Here is an 8,714-nt window from a genome sequence, read left to right on the forward strand (position 1 = left end):
CAAGGCTGCACAGAGAAACCCTGTCTGAAAAACAAAAACAAAACAAAAACTTGCCCAAGAGGGCTCCTTATTTACAGAATACAAATCAGACTTCCCAGCCCCAGCTTTCTGTCTTAGGTGAACTTCCCCACTCTTCTCCAAGTCATGCAAGTGCGAACCCCCAGTCAGAGTCAGATTGGCCCAGATAAAGTTTGCTTTTACACACATTGGCCTATAATCAGAAGGGAATTGTCATTCCTAAAGGAAAAATCTAGGTGCTGCCTCTGAAGGAACCTTTACCCCTGTTTTCCCTCCCTCGCCCCTTCCTCTTACACACACACCCCTCTGTCATGTATCCCCTTCCCTCCCACTTTCTTTCCTCTGCCCTTTCTTCTATTTCTTTCTCTGTCACTCTTTTAAGTGTCCTTAGTCTGCTTTGATGAAAACTTCTACCCTAGGCCTATATATTAGAAATCATTTATCCTAATGGTCCAAGATGTTAAGCAGTATAACCCTACAGGTAAATTACCAATTTGGAAAGTGGCAAAAAAAAATAGTATTAATTCCATGGTGTATCAAGGATATGTTTGATATTTAATGTTAACTATGTTGATATATATATGTTGGGTTAGAGTGGGCAGTGACCATTTAGAGAGTGGACAGCAGTTAAATCTGAATATTCTAATGTAGGAGGGTTATTTGTTTCATCAAGAGAAAAAAATGAAGAAAATATTGAATAACAAAGCTGTACAGTTGGAAGAATTTTAAAGAATTATGTTATGTTGTTGTAGAATGTCAGGTATTTCCCTTACAAACAAAATCATTACTTGTAAAATTTGCTTTAAAGTAACTATTTTATGAAAAGATGATATCAGGTCATATCCATGACTAAAATAGAAAAGGAATCAGTTGCCACAAAGGGGGAAAGGATCATATGAGAGGCAAAAATCAGACACATAGGATTGATTTTATTCAGATTTTTGTGATGTGAAGGCCTCAAACACAAATACCAGTGTTTCTCTGTCAACTTGATTGTTTACATACAGAAAAGACAAATTACAGGTGGGACGACTTACATTTGGGATAATTCTGCAACCAGAGGAAGCTTAGACTGGTTTAGCTGAATAGAAGAAGTTTATCTTGAAATATATCTTGAAATATATCTTGAAGTATATCTTGAAATATCCAGAGAAACAATTTTTTTTAATCTCAGTTAAATCTTCATGGGGAAAAAACTTGAAGTGGGAAGATCTGTATCTGAACTGGTCAGAATATTCTGGCATAAAAGGAAAAAGTCTATTTTTATACTTTTTCACAGGTAAATAACAGAGCTATTTAGGATAATAGGAGGAGTCATGATGGAACAATGAGCTGAGATTTCCAGATTAGTCATGTGGGCGAAGGGGCCCCAAAAGGTGGGGGAAATTGGGATTTCCTCGCCACTGACATTTTTAGGACATGGCTCCAGTAGGTTTTGCCATTGTCATTGTCAATCTTGGGAGGCATCAGTGGATAAGTGTGTCCAAGGGGAATCTTTCAGTTAGAGCTAAAGAAGAGAGACCCTGAGAAGCTCTTATCTTTTTGAAAGAATAAGCAATCTGTTAAAGACAGCTAATGTTAGTGGGACCTTAGGAAACAAGTCAGACATCAGCTAGGCCTCATCTTACACCAAAATACTACAAATTAACTTGCATCTTTTGTGCATATTCTCTTTGCCTCAAGCTGCCTCTAATCCACCTGATTAAATTTTGCACAGTCTAATTGTCATTTAAAAATATTACTTTAAAAAAAGAAAAAAAACTATCCCTATATGATTGCACAACACAGAGATATGACTAATTGCAGTCCTAGGATAATCCACGGGAATCAGATTAACAATCTGTAAAACTTCTACATCAAATCTTTTATTAAAGATTCTCTATTAGAACGCAACTAAACTGCCTGATTTAGGTTGCCTCTATTTATTTCTTCATTGTGGCGGTTACAGCTAATTGTCAACTTAACATATCCACATATGTTAGCATATCTAAGCTTACATTGCAGGCAATCCTACAGGCATGCCTGTAAGGAAATGTATTGATCTCATTAGTTTGGAGACACTCACTAAAAGTAAAGGACACCATTTTCTGGGCTTATCCCAAATGTATGGAAAAGAGAAAAAGAACAGAGCATCTTTAGTTGCCCTATCAGCTTCCCAATATCAGCTGCTTCAAGAGGCTGCTGCCTTGACTTTTGAATTGTGTGCCACAGTAAACCCCCCTTCCTTAAGATGATTTTGTCAGGGTATTTTATCACAGCAGGAGCAAAAGAAATGAAGAAAATTGGTCCTGAGACGTGCGGTCGTTGCTGTCATAATCTTGACCATGTGGTTTTTGCTTAAGCATTTGGAACTGGTTTGCAGGAGGAATCTGGAAGAGTGTGGAGCTTTGGGTTAGATAAAGCCTTTGAATTCTGCAAGCAGAGCCTCCGGGGCCATTCTGATAGTAACTTGGAAAGATAAGATGGGAATACTCAGATAATGGAGGCCTAGCCATGAGCTTTCAGGGGTAAAGGACCAGGAGATCGGGTAAAGTCCTCAGTGAATGTGTGTTGTTGAGATGATCACAACCACGTTGAGGATCCTGATTCTTCAGACAGATGGAAATAACAAAGCCTTCCCTGGGTGAGACTCAGAGGGATGTCAAAAACTTCCTCTGGTCCAAGTAGGAGTATTGAAAACAATTGACCAGTGTAGGTAGAAGCTATGGACCTCAGCTTCCTCCTCCCAGATAGTTACAGCCAGAGACTGGTCCCCATGGAGACGTCAAGCTGATATTACCTGGCCCCTGCACCTTGTGCTAAACCAAATAAGCATGCCGAGTTTCCAAGTTGTGTAGGAGGCTCCTTCCTTCAGAGTAAGCACAGCAACCCCACCCCCCACTTCAGCTTTTCTGTCTGTCTGTGTTTGTTATTTCTTCAGCATCAGGTCATTTCTTCATCCATGAGTGGCCCCTGTCAGTGTCCCAGGACCAAGCTGTGCAGTATACAGGAGGGAGGAGGGCCACTTTTGTTATATTTTGGCCAAGAATCTGGTTTCATTCTGCTATATCCTGATAAGTTGAGTGAAGTTGAATTTGAATGCAATGGACTAATTTGTCTGGCAGAGGAAATTGCTGAGAAAGCATCTGGAATAGTTAAAGAGATAAGCACCACTGAGGAGAAACATTCTGCATTGCACTTGAGCAATAGGAAAACTGCTCTAAAAACAAAATGCAGCCCTTTACAGGCACCATTGTGTGAAGGTCCAAATTCATTTGAGAGAAGAAAGCCTAAGATGAAGGGGTTTCCTGCTTCTCAAAGGCAAATGCCCAGCGATGTATGTCCCCAGGGTCAGCACAGCTGTGGTCCACTGATGCCAAGTGACATCTGGCAGGAGAATTTGGCAGCACCATCTATATGATACTGGTTTTGCAGGGGTGAGTGATTCAAGATTGATAGGGTGATGAAGTCCTCCTCCAGAATTTCAGAGAGCAATTAAAGCCAGACAATGTGAAGCATTGGGATGCACTGGGAGCCTATTGTGTGTACTGACAATAAAATCTAAATTTTGGTGGGGACCCAAGGATATTAGAGATTCCTGGACCATGGGTAGCTCTGAGGATAGCTGCACCTAAGAGAGAGGTTACATGTGTTACAAGCTACAGAGATTAAGGGCTGGGGTACCTGAGCTAGTGGACAATTTCATCATGAGTCCCAAATGCCAGATATGGAGCAGTAGGATTTGGTATTTTCTCTGCTGGATTTTGGTCTTGCTTTGGCCCCATCATTTCTTGCTGTGCTCCAATTCTTCACTTTTAGAAAAATGAAGTTTATTTCTGTGACATTGAATATTGGAAGTATATAACTTGATTTTTTTATTTTTATTTATTTTTATTACAGCTCACAGTTAAGAAATTTGTCTTGAGTCTCAGATGAGACATGGGTTTTTAAGCTCTTTATTGCAACTGGTTCTCTAGGCAGATATTTGAATTTAGGTTGAATAGATTCCTGAGATGGACATGAAACTTTGTGGGAAAGGAGTAGAAGGTTGTGATTTAAAGTGATATATTTGGTTGTCAAGTTGGCAAGCATGGCTGTGTGGTAGTATGGTTAACTGTCAACTTGATAGGATTGGGAGTTGCCAGGTAGGAGTCTCCAGACAGTGAGGGATTATTGAACCTCCAGGCATTTCTGTAAAGAATTTTGTTGATTAGGTTATTGAGGTGGGAAGACCCAACTACTCTTGAACATGACAGGTCACTGGGCTTGGGTCTTGGACCCATGGTGATGGGAGTTGAGGAGCTAGGAGAGGGTTAGTATTTGCTGTGAAAGCAAAAGAACCTGATTTTAAATCTCCCAAGCACCCATATGTGTCTGTAGATCCAGTGTCCAGGGACAGAGATAGGAAGATCATGGTGCTTTCTGGCCACCAGCCTGCACAAAAAAAGAGCTTCAATTTCAGAGAAAAGGTCCTATCTCATAAAATAATGGTAGGAAATAATGGGAAAAGAGGAATACATTCAATACACTCTTCTTGCTTTTGTTTAGGAATGCAAGGCCATACACACAGAGAAAGGGGACTCGGGTAGGGAGAGTTAGCTGAGCACATTCATTTATGGCTTTCTGTTTCCTGATTGTGGATGTTGTGACCCAATGCCTCATTTCTTCTTCATTGAATTCCCTGTTATGATGGACTGTACCCTTGAACCGTGAGCCAGTATAAGCCCCATCTCCATTAAATTGCAGGATCAGGATATTTGTATCACAGAAATAAAATACTCAGTTAAATTTTATTCAAGATGTTAAGATGAAGCAAACAGCTGAAACTTGAAATACCAAATCAAAACAACCTTAATAGAAAGAAAGAAAGAAAGAAAGAAAGAAAGAAAGAAGGAAGGAAGGAAGGAAGGAAGGAAGGAAGGAAGGAAGAAAGAAAGAAAGAAAGAAAGAAAAAGAAAGGAAGGAAAGGGATAGGAAAAGGAAAGAAAGTGAGTTAGCCATGGAGTCAAGGTAATGAATGTCAGATCCCTTTCAGGCTTAGCTTAGGCACACAAAGATATGATGATATAATGAAAGTCAAAATAAGGGCTGGGTAATGGTGGAACACATCCTTAATCCCAGCACTTGAAACATAAAGGCAGATGGGTCTCTGAGTTGGATCCAGCCCCACCTACAGAAAGAGTTTCAGGACAGCCACCGCTATAAAGAGAAACACTGTCTCAAAACAAAACAAAACAAAACAAAAGAAGTTAAAAAATAAAAGAAAAAGAGGTGTAAAGAAGAGTTGAGTATGCTCGGCACAAAATTACGTACCACCATTTCTGTCTGTAATTTTCCCTTTCTCTGAGAAACTAATAAATAAATAATAAATAAACAAACAAATAAATAAATAAGTCCAAGATTTGTGTTTCTAAATATTCAGCAAAAATCACCTTTGGTTCAATAGCTACTTCAGAAATTAGCATAACTACAGAATAGATTTTGAAGCTCTTTCTAATGTTTTACATCGCCGGGATATGCAGTATGTTCATGATTTCATGATTTCCAGCAGTGTATTCTGGATGTACTGTAGGGCTGTGCTCCTTTATCCTCTTGTAAGTTTGTAGTGATATTCAGTGAGTTGTGAGCAAAACTGCCTGAAATTAGGCATTTGATTTCTAGTGTACGATGCTAGAGATTTCTTTCCTCTGTTTCAATAACCAAACTCAACGGTGAAACAAAGAGGCAGTCAATCTGAAATTTCAGTATAATGAAATATAAATATTTCAGTGTAATAGAATATAAATTTCTTTGGAAGTTTAGGGTGGTGATTTGTATGGCTCTTTCATTACCATAGCACTACCTAACCTATTTTGACTGATATGCACACATTTGCTTAAGATTATCAGATTCCTGATGTGCATAATTTAGGACCAAACATGCTGAGAGCCAAACAAATGAAACAAACTTGGCTACAGAATAAAAAAAGAACTAGCCCAGTGCAACCAAATTATAGTTCCCAAGCAGAAACCAGAAGGCCTCCAGTAGGCCTCTCTTCAATGAGCCAGCCTCACACACACAAAGGCCGTTACTACAAAGCTGAAGATTTTATTAATAAAATCTGAACTCAAAAATAGAAAACACTTTTCTGTTTGGTCACCAGCTTTATTGTGGTAGTTTTATCCAATCCTCATAGACCAATAGAGATATGTTATGGAAATTGGGCAAAGGGATAGAGGAGACAGATGCTTAATTGTAATAATTGAATGAGCAGTGACATGGCAGCTCTTTGGCAGATGATCTACAGTGAAATACATTTCTTTGCTAATTATTTTCAGTAGCTAACTCTGAGTATAAAAATGTGCTCAGAGCTGAGAATCCAAATGGGATTAATAGAAGCTTGCTGTTGTTGCAATGGAAACTGACAATTAACGGTCAGGATAAGAAACACAGAAGTAAAAGTATCTGAGCACTATGCAGGGCACAACCAAGGCTAGGGCAGGCATAGGTAAAGGGTATGGTTAAGAAGGGTAAAAAGTTTGTTGGCGTGGCTTGCTGAGACCCTCTTCTGATATTACACCCAGCGGACAGTCAGCTTTTTTTTTAGGAAAACTATTAGAGACTGGATGTTAATAACAAGCCATCAGAAAAACTAGGCATCAGCTGGTTAGTTTGACTGAAAAAAAAAAAAAAAAGGTCAACATTATGCTGAGGAAGCTAGCATTCCAGCCATCCAATCTAAAATCTAGCAGCTGTTTGAACCGAACTACTCCATTACTGCCACACTTTGTTGTATCAGTTTGTGGTTTGGATTTGGCAAAGGTTTGTATAGGAGAAGCAAACCAACAAACAGCCCAAACAAAAGCAAACACACAGTGTATGTGGGAAAGTGTATACACGCCTGGATTTAAATCACAGCGTAAAAATAATCACATGGAAACAATGGTGAGTGTGTAATCAAAAGCACGTTGGGAATGGGAAAAAAAAGTAACAAAAGAACTATTAAAAAAAAGTAGGGAAAATAACTGAAGAAACATCACAAAGATTTCTGCCTTACACTGTGGCATGCTGGTTGCTGTGGCAAGGAAAACCTCTTCACCCCAGGCAATCCATTTTTTGTACATTCAACAAAATCCAGTCTCTTCTTATTGAATCATGTAAATGCTTGTCTCAGCGCTAGAACTGTAGGATGTTTGGGGCAATTGGAAGAGATATCTACTTCTCAGCCTTTAATAATTGATTTCAATAAATTCAAATCTGATTTTTTTTCCAGAAAGGGATTCAATGAACTTAGGAAGGCAGGAATCAACATTTCTGTTCTGTATACCACTGCTTCAGAGAGCACACCAATCCCGTCCCTATCGACTGGAAAAGCAAGATGTGCTTTTCTCAGAGTTTACACCAGGAAAAAGAAGTTTTATTTTAACCAGATGTGAGAAAATTAAAACCAATATTTTAAAATATTTTTAGTGACATATGATGTCATCTGATTTCATATTTTCTACCAGGGGACAACATTTATTTTTTAAAAATGTGAAGCCACGTTCCATGCATGTACTTATGCATGATGAGTTACAATAAACAAATGACAGAATTGCACGATTTACGTTTGGCTGTTTAGTCAAAACCTAGGGAAGAAATTTAGTCCTTGAGTAGGAAATGGAAACCAAGCACGTGAGCTGTCTTCTACTACCGTTCCAGGCTGTCTTTTCTCAGGGTGACCTTTATTTATGGTGGGACTTTGAGGCAGGATTCCAATGGGATTCCAGCAGGACAAGGACTGCTCTGGCTATCTTTAGTCCTAAAATCACCTCATGGATGTACAGCTTCACCGTAATCACGCAGAACAAGCTAGCTTTTAAATACCCAGGCCCTTCTTTCTCCCTGGCAGCGTAATTTCAGTGATAGGCTGGTCATGTATCCCATTGCCAGCACCCAGGTAGTGCTGGATTTCCCTGGGTCTCAGAGCCACTCCCATCCTTTAGAACTGGCTGATAGGAGGCACAGGATGAACCTGAGTTGACCAGAACTTAGTCCCTCATGCTTTCCTCAGGACAGCCTCAAGCAAAGCAACCTTATCCTGGAACAAGAATGTAGCTGTCAATCTGTTTCTTCGGACACTCCAAATCATGTCCCTCTCCTGGGACAGAGATTTGTCCAGAACTACTTAAAACTTTCCAAAAGAGAGCCATGGTTGCTATCACAAGCTTCCACTCTCCCCAGATTTTTTTTTTTTTTTCGGAAATAGGAAAGAGGTGGTCACCCACCGCTGCAGGCATCACGAATGCCCCCACCCTAAGAGATGCAAGGAGTCTCACAGGGTCTTGGGTACACTGCTGAATTAGCCAACTGTCATTTCAGACCTAAACCTCTAGCTCCACCCACTCAGGAGCACAGAACATTCTGGGTAAACCCCCCCCCCCAAGTCCTGCCCCTTTACTTCTTGGCTAAGTCCTCCAGGGTGGGCGAGACTTGGAGAGGGGAAGGTTGGAGGCTGAAAAACGCCTTGCCAAGGCACAACAGTGCCAAAACGCTTCTCAGACACAACAGTTTCCCAGGATCGTGACACCTTCCCTTTCTCCGAGAGTATGAGAGTATCTTTTCCTGGTTTCATGCTGGAACCTTGGAATGGTTTGGGGACGAATGAGGTGGCAGCGGTTGATTCACGGATCGCGGTGAGGGGGGGTGGTGGATTTCATTTCCAAGGAGGAACGCTTTTGGGGGCGGAGGGGTGGGAG

The 8,714-nt window shown here is 40.3% G+C and overlaps 1 protein-coding gene across 1 annotated transcript in view; it reads left to right on the forward strand.

The window, feature by feature from the left end:
- The first annotated feature begins 8,598 nt into the window (after nt 1-8,598).
- Sncaip (synuclein alpha interacting protein) overlaps nt 8,599-8,714 on the forward strand; it is a 138,226-nt gene continuing 138,110 nt past the window's right edge. The window contains exon 1 of the mRNA XM_055622661.1: nt 8,599-8,651. The gene's annotated coding sequence lies outside the window, so the exon portion shown is untranslated. The remainder of the gene's footprint in view (nt 8,652-8,714) is intronic.

The sequence above is a fragment of the Psammomys obesus genome, unplaced genomic scaffold (assembly GCF_907164565.1).
Source record: "Psammomys obesus unplaced genomic scaffold, mPsaObe1.curated_primary_1811, whole genome shotgun sequence".
Taxonomy (NCBI): Eukaryota; Metazoa; Chordata; class Mammalia; order Rodentia; family Muridae; genus Psammomys; species Psammomys obesus.